Genomic DNA, 13381 nt, shown 5'->3' with positions numbered 1-13381 from the left:
GCAGCAGCTGAGAATAATCAGCAGCAGATGCAGCTGAGAATAATCAGCAAAAGCAGCAGCAGCTGAGAATAATCAGCAGCAGCCGCAGCTGAGAATAATCAGCAGCAGATGCAGCTGAGAAAAAATCAGCAAAAGCAGCAGCAGCTGAAAATAATCAGCAGCAGAGGCAGCTGAGAATAATCAGCAAAAGCAGCAGCAGCTGAGAATAATCAGCAGCAGTAGCTGAGAATAATCAGCAGCAGCAGCAGCAGCTGAGAATAATCAGCAGCAGATGCAGCTAAGAATAATCAGCAAAAACAGCAGCAGCTGAGAATAATCAGCAGCAGCAGCAGCTGAGAATAATCAGCAGCAGATGCAGCTAAGAATAATCAGCAAAAGCAGCAGCAGCTGAGAATAATCAGCAGCAGCTGAGAATAATCAGCAGCAGATGCAGATGAGAATAATCAGCAAAAGCAGCAGCAGCTGAGAATAATCAGCAGCAGTAGCTGAGAATAATCAGCAGCAGATGCAGCTGAGAATAATCAGCAGCAGCAGCTGAGAATAATCAGCAGCAGATGCAGCTGAGAATAATCAGCAAAAGCAGCAGCAGCTGAGAATAATCAGCAGCAGCAGCAACTGAGAATAATCAGCAGCAGATGCAGCTGAGAATAATCAGCAAAAGCAGCTGAGAATAATCAGCAGCAGATGCAGCTGAGAATAATCAGCAAAAGCAGCAGCAGCTGAGAATAATCAGCAGCAGTAGCTGAGAATAATCATTAGCAGCAGCAGCTGAGAATAATCAGCAGCAGCAGCAGCTGAGAATAATCAGCAAAAGCATCAGCAGCTGAGAATAATCAGCAGCAGATGCAGCTGAGAATAATTAGCAAAAGCAGCAGCAGCTGAGAATAATCAGCAGCAGTAGCTGAGAATAATCATCATCAGCAGCAGCTGAGAATAATCAGCAGCAGCAGCAGCTGAGAATAATCAGCAAAAGCAGCAGAGAATAATCAGCAGCAGATGCAGCTGAGAATAATCAGCAAAAGCAGCAGCAGCTGAGAATAATCAGCAGCAGCAGCAGCTGAGAATAATCAGCAGCAGATGCAGCTGAGAATAATCAGCAGCAGCAGCAGCTGAGAATAATCAGCAGCAGATGCAGCTGAGAAAAAATCAGCAAAAGCAGCAGCAGCTGAGAATAATCAGCAGCAGTAGCAGCTGAGAATAATCAGCAGCAGTAGCAGCTGAGAATAATCAGCAGCAGATGCAGCTGAGAATAATCAGCAAAAGCAGCAGCAGCTGAGAATATTCAGCAGCAGTAGCTGAGAATAATCAGCAGCAGCAGCAGCTGAGAATAATCAGCAGCAGATGCAGTTGAGAATAATCAGCAAAAGCAGCAGCAGCTGAGAATAATCAGCAGCAGCAGCAGCTGAGAATAATCAGAAGCAGATGCAGCTGAGAAAAAATCAGCAAAAGCAGCAGCAGCTGAGAATAATCAGCAGCAGCAGCAGCTGAGAATAATCAGCAGCAGATGCAGCTGAGAATAATTAGCAAAAGCAGCAGCAGCTGAGAATAATCAGCAGCAGTAGCTGAGAATAATCAGCAGCAGCAGCAGCTGAGAATAATCAGGAGCAGATGCAGCTGAGAATAATCAGCAAAAGCAGCAGCAGCTGAGAATAATCAGCAGCAGTAGCTGAGAATAATCAGCAGCAGCAGCAGCTGAGAATAATCAGCAGCAGATGCAGCTGAGAATAATCAGCAAAAGCAGCAGTAGCTGAGAATAATCAGCAGCAGCAGCAGCTGATAATAATCAGAAGCAGATGCAGCTGAGAAAAAATCAGCAAAAGCAGCAGCAGCTGAGAATAATCAGCAGCAGTAGCAGCTGACAATAATCAGCAGCAGATGCAGCTGAGAATAATCAGCAGCAGATGCAGCTGAGAATAATTAGCAAAAGCAGCAGCAGCTGAGAATAATCAGCAGCAGTAGCTGAGAATAATCAGCAGCAGCAGCAGCTGAGAATAATCAGGAGCAGATGCAGCTGAGAATAATCAGCAAAAGCAGCAGCAGCTGAGAATAATCAGCAGCAGCAGCAGCTGAGAATAATCAGCAAAAGCAGCAGCAGCTGAGAATAATCAGCAGCAGCAGCAGCTGAGAATAATCAGCAGCAGATGCAGCTGAGAATAATCAGCAAAAGCAGCAGCAGCTGAGAATAATCAGCAGCAGCAGCAGCTGAGAATAATCAGCAAAAGCAGCAGCAGCTGAGAATAATCAGCAGCAGCAGAGAATAATCAGCAGCAGATGAAGCTGAGAATAATCAGCAAAAGCAGCAGCAGCTGAGAATAATCAGCAGCAGTAGCTGAGAATAATCAGCAGCAGATGCAGCTGAGAATAATCAGCAGCAGCAGCTGAGAATAATCAGCAGCAGATGCAGCTGAGAATAATCAGCAAAAGCAGCAGCAGCTGAGAATAATCAGCAGCAGCAGCAGCTGAGAATAATCAGCAGCAGATGCAGCTGAGAATAATCAGCAGCAGATGCAGCTGAGAATAATCAGCAAAAGCAGCAGCAGCTGAGGATAATCAGCAAAAGCAGTAGCAGCTGAGAATAATCAGCAGCAGCAGCAGCTGAGAATAATCAGCAGCAGCAGCAGCTGAGAATAATCAGCAGCAGATGCAGATGAGAATAATCAGCAAAAGCAGCAGCAGCTGAGAATAATCAGCAGCAGCAGCAACTGAGAATAATCAGCAGCAGATGCAGCTGAGAATAATCAGCAGCAGCAGCAACTGAGAATAATCAGCAGCAGATGCAGCTGAGAATAATCAGCAAAAGCAGCAGCAGCTGAGAATAATCAGCAGCAGTAGCTGTGAATAATCAGCAGCAGCAGCAGCTGAGAATAATCAGCAGCAGATGCAGCTGAGAATAATCAGCAAAAGCAGTAGCAGATGAGAATAATCAGCAGCAGCAGCAGCTGAGAAAAATCAGCAGCAGATGCAGCTGAGAATAATCAGCAAAAGCAGCAGCAGCTGAGAATAATCAGCAGCAGCAGCAGCTGAGAATAATCAGCAGCAGATGCAGCTGAGAATAATCAGCAAAAGAAGCAGCTGAGAATAATCAGCAGCAGATGCAGCTGAGAATAATCAGCAAAAGCAGCAGCAGCTGAGAATAATCAGCAGCAGCAGCAGCTGAGAATAAACAGCAGCAGATGCAGCTGAGAATAATCAGCAAAAGCAGCAGCTGAGAATAATCAGCAGCAGCAGCAGCTGAGAATAATCAGCAGCAGCAGCAGCAGCTGAGAATAATCAGCAGCAGATGCAGCTGAGAATAATCAGCAAAAGCAGAAACTGAGAATAATCAGCAAAAGCAGCAGCTGAGAATTATCAGCAGCAGATGCAGCTGAGAATAATCAGCAAAAGCAGCAGCAGCTGAGAATAATCAGCAGCAGCAGCAGCTGAGAATAAACAGCAGCAGATGCAGCTGAGAATAATCAGCAAAAGCAGCAGCTGAGAATAATCAGCAGCAGCAGCAGCTGAGAATAATCAGCAGCAGATGCAGCTGAAAATAATCAGCAAAAGCAGCAGCAGCTGAGAATAATCAGCAAAAGCAGCAGCAGCTGAGAATTAACAGCAACAGATGCAGCAGCTGAGAATAATCAGCAAAAGCAGCTGAGAATAATCAGCAGCAGATGCAGCTGAGAATAATCAGCAAAAGCAGCAGCAGCTGAGAATAATCAGCAGCAGTAGCTGAGAATAATCATTAGCAGCAGCAGCTGAGAATAATCAGCAGCAGCAGCAGCTGAGAATAATCAGCAAAAGCATCAGCAGCTGAGAATAATCAGCAGCAGATGCAGCTGAGAATAATTAGCAAAAGCAGCAGCAGCTGAGAATAATCAGCAGCAGTAGCTGAGAATAATCATCATCAGCAGCAGCTGAGAATAATCAGCAGCAGCAGCAGCTGAGAATAATCAGCAAAAGCAGCAGAGAATAATCAGCAGCAGATGCAGCTGAGAATAATCAGCAAAAGCAGCAGCAGCTGAGAATAATCAGCAGCAGCAGCAGCTGAGAATAATCAGCAGCAGATGCAGCTGAGAATAATCAGCAGCAGCAGCAGCTGAGAATAATCAGCAGCAGATGCAGCTGAGAAAAAATCAGCAAAAGCAGCAGCAGCTGAGAATAATCAGCAGCAGTAGCAGCTGAGAATAATCAGCAGCAGTAGCAGCTGAGAATAATCAGCAGCAGATGCAGCTGAGAATAATCAGCAAAAGCAGCAGCAGCTGAGAATATTCAGCAGCAGTAGCTGAGAATAATCAGCAGCAGCAGCAGCTGAGAATAATCAGCAGCAGATGCAGTTGAGAATAATCAGCAAAAGCAGCAGCAGCTGAGAATAATCAGCAGCAGCAGCAGCTGAGAATAATCAGAAGCAGATGCAGCTGAGAAAAAATCAGCAAAAGCAGCAGCAGCTGAGAATAATCAGCAGCAGCAGCAGCTGAGAATAATCAGCAGCAGATGCAGCTGAGAATAATTAGCAAAAGCAGCAGCAGCTGAGAATAATCAGCAGCAGTAGCTGAGAATAATCAGCAGCAGCAGCAGCTGAGAATAATCAGGAGCAGATGCAGCTGAGAATAATCAGCAAAAGCAGCAGCAGCTGAGAATAATCAGCAGCAGTAGCTGAGAATAATCAGCAGCAGCAGCAGCTGAGAATAATCAGCAGCAGATGCAGCTGAGAATAATCAGCAAAAGCAGCAGTAGCTGAGAATAATCAGCAGCAGCAGCAGCTGATAATAATCAGAAGCAGATGCAGCTGAGAAAAAATCAGCAAAAGCAGCAGCAGCTGAGAATAATCAGCAGCAGTAGCAGCTGACAATAATCAGCAGCAGATGCAGCTGAGAATAATCAGCAGCAGATGCAGCTGAGAATAATTAGCAAAAGCAGCAGCAGCTGAGAATAATCAGCAGCAGTAGCTGAGAATAATCAGCAGCAGCAGCAGCTGAGAATAATCAGGAGCAGATGCAGCTGAGAATAATCAGCAAAAGCAGCAGCAGCTGAGAATAATCAGCAGCAGCAGCAGCTGAGAATAATCAGCAAAAGCAGCAGCAGCTGAGAATAATCAGCAGCAGCAGCAGCTGAGAATAATCAGCAGCAGATGCAGCTGAGAATAATCAGCAAAAGCAGCAGCAGCTGAGAATAATCAGCAGCAGCAGCAGCTGAGAATAATCAGCAAAAGCAGCAGCAGCTGAGAATAATCAGCAGCAGCAGAGAATAATCAGCAGCAGATGAAGCTGAGAATAATCAGCAAAAGCAGCAGCAGCTGAGAATAATCAGCAGCAGTAGCTGAGAATAATCAGCAGCAGATGCAGCTGAGAATAATCAGCAGCAGCAGCTGAGAATAATCAGCAGCAGATGCAGCTGAGAATAATCAGCAAAAGCAGCAGCAGCTGAGAATAATCAGCAGCAGCAGCAGCTGAGAATAATCAGCAGCAGATGCAGCTGAGAATAATCAGCAGCAGATGCAGCTGAGAATAATCAGCAAAAGCAGCAGCAGCTGAGGATAATCAGCAAAAGCAGTAGCAGCTGAGAATAATCAGCAGCAGCAGCAGCTGAGAATAATCAGCAGCAGCAGCAGCTGAGAATAATCAGCAGCAGATGCAGATGAGAATAATCAGCAAAAGCAGCAGCAGCTGAGAATAATCAGCAGCAGCAGCAACTGAGAATAATCAGCAGCAGATGCAGCTGAGAATAATCAGCAGCAGCAGCAACTGAGAATAATCAGCAGCAGATGCAGCTGAGAATAATCAGCAAAAGCAGCAGCAGCTGAGAATAATCAGCAGCAGTAGCTGTGAATAATCAGCAGCAGCAGCAGCTGAGAATAATCAGCAGCAGATGCAGCTGAGAATAATCAGCAAAAGCAGTAGCAGATGAGAATAATCAGCAGCAGCAGCAGCTGAGAAAAATCAGCAGCAGATGCAGCTGAGAATAATCAGCAAAAGCAGCAGCAGCTGAGAATAATCAGCAGCAGCAGCAGCTGAGAATAATCAGCAGCAGATGCAGCTGAGAATAATCAGCAAAAGAAGCAGCTGAGAATAATCAGCAGCAGATGCAGCTGAGAATAATCAGCAAAAGCAGCAGCAGCTGAGAATAATCAGCAGCAGCAGCAGCTGAGAATAAACAGCAGCAGATGCAGCTGAGAATAATCAGCAAAAGCAGCAGCTGAGAATAATCAGCAGCAGCAGCAGCTGAGAATAATCAGCAGCAGCAGCAGCAGCTGAGAATAATCAGCAGCAGATGCAGCTGAGAATAATCAGCAAAAGCAGAAACTGAGAATAATCAGCAAAAGCAGCAGCTGAGAATTATCAGCAGCAGATGCAGCTGAGAATAATCAGCAAAAGCAGCAGCAGCTGAGAATAATCAGCAGCAGCAGCAGCTGAGAATAAACAGCAGCAGATGCAGCTGAGAATAATCAGCAAAAGCAGCAGCTGAGAATAATCAGCAGCAGCAGCAGCTGAGAATAATCAGCAGCAGATGCAGCTGAAAATAATCAGCAAAAGCAGCAGCAGCTGAGAATAATCAGCAAAAGCAGCAGCAGCTGAGAATTAACAGCAACAGATGCAGCAGCTGAGAATAATCAGCAAAAGCAGCAGCTGAGGATAATCAGCAAAAGCAGCAGCTGCAGCTGAGAATAATCAGCAAAAGCAGCAGCAGCTGAGAATTATCAGCAGCAGCAGCAGCTAAGAATAATCAGCAAAAGCAGCAGCAACTGAGAATAATCAGCAAAAGCAGCAGCAGCTGAGAATAATCAGCAGTAGATGCAGCTGAGAATAATCAGCAAAAGCAGCAGCAGCTGAGAATAATCAGCAAAAGCAGCAGCAGCTGAGAATAATCACCAAAAGCAGCAGCAGCTGAGAATAATCAGCAGCTATTCTTGGCTTCAGATGCTGCTGATTATTTTTGGCTGCAGATGCTGTTGATTATTCTCAGCTGCAGCTGCTGCTGATCATTCTCAAAAATCTGTATTAATAATTTATGACCAAAAATCAAGCATGATTTCTAAAGAGGGAGGTCTCATCTATAAAAATTGTTATCTCATAATCATCAAAGAATTAGGAATTCCTATATTTCAGCAATAAAAGAAAATATCTTGGAGGCGAGGCAATTATGGACACGTCTGCGTCTCCGGTAAGCGGCAACGCTCAATTTGCAAATTATGACAATTTGTGGTCCCTATCAATATAAATATACTATAAAAAAAAATTATGGACTTACATAAATATTTGTGTCCGTAATCCAAGATTGTCCAAGTTTGCCTCACCAAAAAAAAAGTGAGAAATTTGCCTGTCCAATTTTGCCTGACCATGGCTTTGAAAACTGTCCAATTTTGCCTTACTATATGAATGTATAAATCAAACTTTATATCCAAGCACACGAATATACTTTTATGTGTAAATCTACATATATGTAACCATGAACATACAAAATAAGACATAAGGAGTGCAGTATAGGGGGGGGGGAGAGTTCTGCCCAGGGTGACACCCTAAAAGGGGTGACACCCTGAGAGTTACATCTACAAAAAGTTTGTCTTTCTAGCCTGAAGGTTATGATATGATTTTCAAAAAGTTATTTAATACTGGGGACACACTCAAAGGTGTTGACAATCAGGGGTGGAACCTTCAAAAAGATCGACCAAATCATGGTGACATCCTCGAGAGGGGTGTCACCCCAGATGCTACTAATAATTAAAAAAAACTTTCTTGTATATACATTGTTCCTAGAATAATTCACATATCCAAGTGAAAATTTCAGGGATTAGGGAAAATATATTTTCCCTTTTCTGCTAATTTCCATGTTGGTAACTTCAATAGAAAAGACGCAGCTGGCATGTTGCCTTTTTAATATGGTGTTCAATGAAGCAACATTAGAGTAAACAGCATATTAGTGAGAGATATCAACGAGAGACAAGCTGATCCCAGGAACAATATTAGTCCTAAGTTGTACATATCTAGTTTATTCTTATTTTTACCTCATATCATGAACGAGCCATCAAAGAAACACTTTTACCTACAAAAGATAACCTTACAGAAAAAGCAACTAAGATTGAAAAAACAAAACAAGAATAAGAATGGCATTTGCTCAAATAGTAACAAAAAGGGATGCAATCGATGATTTAAGAAAAAGAGATGAAATGAAGAAAAAAAAAGGGAAAACTTCAAAGAAATACAAAGTAACCAAATATTTCTCAATTTTTTAAGATAAATTAGTGCAAACGCTAAAGTGAATATAAAAAAATCTAAATTGACCAAGGTAATTAATATTGATCATTCAGACTACTTGGATAGTCCTGATAGTGAATCAAATTCATTTCTTCTTTATTTGCTTTCATTTTATCACGTAGCTAGGAGTACCTATTTTGTATTATTATTATTATTATTATTTGCTAAGCTACAACCCTAGTTAGAAAAGCAAGGTGTTATAAGTCCGGGGGCCCCAACAGGGAAAATAGCCCAGTGAGGAAAGGAAACAAGGAATATAAAAAAAAAATTTAAGAACAGTAACATTAAAATATTTCTCTCATATATAAACTATAAAAACTTTAACAAAACAAGAGGAAGAGGAATTAGATAGAATAGTGTATAAATTGTATTGCTGTACTAAACTCCTCAGAGTTTTCTTTTATTACAGAAGTGTTTATTTTCTTTTGTATTTTTTTTTCTATCACTGATACTATAAAATTCTTCTCTGTTACCTGCAGGATTTTCATTGATAAGAAAATCCACTCCATTTTCTTTGTTCCTTTCATGTACCCTGAAGCAAAATATATAACCCTCTTTTAACTCTTTATGAGATTCCCCAGTTCTTCTTATTTCACTCAATGCTATTATTTCCCAATTTATTTATTAATTTTCTAGTAACACAGCAAGATCTCCTTTCCTAGACAGGGCCCTGACATTGTACGTTGCGGGGTTGGTTCAGTCTCCAAAGGTGGCCTTTTCTATTCCACACACACACACGTACGAATATACTGTATGTATATATATATATATATATATATATATATATATATATATATATATATATATATATATATATATATATATATATATGTGTGTGTGTGTGTATGTTTACATTCATACATGCATATAATTATATATGTATATAAACTTTGTACTGTACATATGTATGAATATATGTATACATACACACGCGCACGCACACACACACTTATATATATATATATATATATATATATATATATATATATATATATATATATATATATTTACAGATAGAAAGGTATTTTAAAAACCTTGATTTTTTATGACCATGTAGTGTTATCAAGCCTATGGAGTACTTCTCTGTTAGTGAGGTTTTCATCTTCATACTCCATAACACTAGTTTAAAAACAAAGACAAATAACACGATTATCAATAAAAAATATTAGATAAATCTCTTCTGTAAAATAGAAATGAGACGACATTACAAAGATAAAAGCCTTTGAAAATTCATAGATAAACTTGGAACTGAAAAACAAATGACAGATCTGATAAATTGTAAGTAAAAACAGTACGTTTAGAAAACTGATAGCCCTAACTTGATCAAATTTGGAAAGGGTTAATAACAAAAAATTATTGTTTTTATGTTATCATGTTTTCGGCAAATACATTAAGTAAGCCTACCAGTATTTCATGATAGTCATTGTGTATAAAATGTAACTGGTTACCTAAAAACCATCAAAAAGAAAAAAAAAAAAGTTACAATCTGCTTCTATGCCAGGAAATCACATCTAAGGCGTTTCTTTGTAAAAAGATTTCCTGAGGGAGAACCCCCAGGCCTTCCACTTTCAGAGCCTTTTCAAACTTAGCCCCGCCCCCTTCATCTGATAAAACCGTTCCTATGCGACTGGTCCTTCCAACTCCTTTAGTCCCTTGTGTGCCCAGTTAGACGTTTGGTGAACTAATCTCTCTTGGGGAGTGGGAAGTGCATGCACAAACCACCTTCATCTACCACTCACCATGATCTCATCCACATATGACACTCAAATAATCTCCTATAGTTTCTGATCCTGTCCTGCCATTTAACTCCCAATATTCTTCTGAGGGTTTTGTTCTCAAATCTACTAAATCTTTTGGAGGTTGTTTCATTGTCATACCATGACTCGTGTCCATACTGTTAACACCAGTCTCACTAAACTGATATATAGCCTGATTTTTATTTGTAATTTCAGGCCATTTGATTTCCAGATTTTACTTAACCTAGTCATTTTCTGATATGCATTTTTCAATCTTTTATTAAAATCCAGTTCTAAAGACCCTATATTAGAGATTAAGGTTTCTAAATACTTAACTGATTCTCCATCCTTAATCCTTTCTCCTTCAAATGATATTTTATCTTCCATTGCATATTCCGTTCTCATTATCTCTGTCTTTCTTATATTTATCCTTAGCCCAACCTCATGTGATATCTAAAGCATTCTGATAAGCAAGCTTTGCAAGTCCTGTGGTGATCTGCTAATAAGAACCGCGTCATTAGCACACTCTGGTAAGTTAATTTCTTATTATCAATCCAGCCGAATCCTTCTCCACCATTTCCAACTGTTCTACGCATTACAAAATCCATGAGGATAAACAACATAGGTGACAACACATTCCCTTGGAGTACTCCGCTGTTCACTGGAAATTCGTTTGATAAGACTCCATTAACATTAATTTTGCACTTGCTATGCTCATGAACAGACAATCAAATTTACATATCTGAGAGGAATTCCATGATAACGTAAGATCTCCACAAAAGTGGCCAGTGCACACTATCAAAGGCTTTTTTCACAGTCCACAAATGTATTCAAAAGAAGATTTCTATATTCTGTGCATTACTGTACATATCTCAAAATAAAAATTTTGTCAGTGCAACTTCTATCTTTTCTAAATCCTGCTTGTTCATCTTTCAGCCTTTCATCAATCTTTCTCTCGACTCTCTTAAGAATAAGTATACTATATAATTTCATAAAAAATGACGTAAGTGTGATGCCTCGGTAATTACTGCAAGCAGTCAGGTCTCGTTTTTATTACCATTTTCACCAAAACTCGTAACTCCCATTAATCAGACTTTAGCTCTTCACCCCACATTCTACAAAATAATCTTGTAAGTATACTGTGATTCACTTCATTTTCAGCCAATATCATCTCCGCAGTTATTACATCGTAACCAGAGGCTTTCCATTGCCTGAGTTTTTGAATGATAGTTTTGACTTCAAACACGCTGAATTTATTCATGGCCATATCAAGGTGTTCATCAGCTTCAGGTATATCAATGAAATTATTCCCTTCATATCTCCTGTTCATGACCTCACTAAAGTGTTCCATCCAACGTTGCGTTTCTTCATCTTGTTATAACGGATCCATCTCGCTTTCTGATAGGTATATGCTTCCTCTTCTTTGCCATCGGAGATGTTTCATTAACAATTTCATGAGCGATTCTTACACCATAGCCACTCCCTGAATTCATAGCTTTGTCAGCCTCATCTACTTTCCTGTCTAAATATTCTCTCCAGTCATTCCGGAATTTACTTCTGATCTTACCATCAATACTAGAATACTTAGCATGCTCTACCTTTTAATTTTTATTACTTCCTCAAAAATTTTCAACAATAAACTTTTTGTCTTTGTCTCCTTTTTATAGTATCGCACGTATCATTTGATATCCATGGTTTTCTCCTTGTAACTGCATGTCCCTAACCTTCACAACCAACTGACTGATATACATATAAATAGCACACAATTCTTCATTAATTGTCTCCTTTTCGTCTATTAAAGTCTCTAAGACTGCAAATTGATTCCTACATTCAATTGTAAATGTTTCTCTGTACTCATCTTATAGAAGCTTAGTTGTATCAAACCTATATATTCTATCTATATTTCTGTTGGGTGCTTTCAGTTTGAATTTCAGCGTGGCAATGAGAAGCTACTAATATCTTCCCCTCTATAACTTCCTATATTTCTCAGTCCCCCTTCTCCCTTTATTAATGGCTATGTGATCTACTTGATTCTTGTAATTGCCACATGGTGAAGTCCATGTAGTCTATATTAGTGGATGTTCTTGTGCTGGAAAAGATAACCTCCAATGACAATAGTGTTTGTTCAACAGAAATTTATAAAATGGGCTCCCTTTTCATTTGCAATTTCACCAGGAACCTCAACATCCATCACATTTTCTATACCTTGATTATTCCTTTCAGCTTTACCATTGAAGTCACCAATCACAATTTCATATCTCTATGGGATCTCATCTATTACACTCTGCAGTTCATAGTATTCATTTTTCCTTTCTTCAGCGGATTCATTTGTTGGTGCATAGCAAACTATAATACTCGTATTGCACTGCTTGCTTTTAAACTTTGCTAGTAACAATCAACTATTCACAGCTCTCCATTCCATTAATGACTTTTATCCTCTTGGTGTCATCATAATTCCATACTTCTTCTCTTCCAACTCCATCAGTTTTTATAAACCAGGAGATTGCTTAGCGTCCTGCTACATCTGGGACTGGGGAACATTCTGTCATCTTTTTCTTTCCCTTGACTGACTAAATCCATAGAGGATTCATTGGCTAGATTCGTCAAAGGATAGCCAATTTCTTGTAATGTACAGGGCCTATATATTTAGGGCAGGTGACTCCTGCTGGTCCATACTAATTCCAGTAAGATCATCCACCAGGCATCATGAGTAGATGCTGAAGAGACAGCTTGTCTGTTGCCTTAAACCCAGTCTGTCACCCTGCTGCCAGTCACCTCATTGATATATATTGATATATATAATATAAATATATATATATATATATATATATATATATATATATATATATATATATATATATATATATATATATATATATATATATATATATATATATATACACTGTATATATAAGTAATATGGAACTTTCTTATGCTCAAATACTGGGCCACATATAGTTCCTAAAATCGAATTCACTCAATCTTGGTAACAAATTCCCATAACATTTATCATAAATTTGAGTTAATTGTTTACTTTTCCATTTCACGTTTACAAAGGACTAAAATCATACCATTCAAAATAAGGGCCCATATATTCATGTATGGTTTCTGATTATAATGGAAAGATATTATTAAGTAAATATGGTAATAATTTTTGTTTTACTTTGCAGAGCCAGCTATAATCAGAAAATAACCATCATCTAGTTGCACCCATTGGAAATTATCTCTTAATTCAATCATTATGACGTTGCTTGTGTATTATTCATATCTATTTTGCTTTGATTTTAACTTTTGTTTTATAAAGACTATGTGTCTAACTTACACAAACACGAGATTCCCACGTTTCAAGTGAAGTTTGCCATTTCAAATGTTTACAGTAAAACAATTGAATATTCGTTAAAATTGTATATTTAT

This window comes from Palaemon carinicauda, chromosome 27, assembly GCF_036898095.1.
Source record: "Palaemon carinicauda isolate YSFRI2023 chromosome 27, ASM3689809v2, whole genome shotgun sequence".
Classification (NCBI taxonomy): Eukaryota; Metazoa; Arthropoda; class Malacostraca; order Decapoda; family Palaemonidae; genus Palaemon; species Palaemon carinicauda.
The sequence above is the reverse complement of the archived record's forward strand: the minus strand, read 5'-3'. Positions refer to the sequence as shown.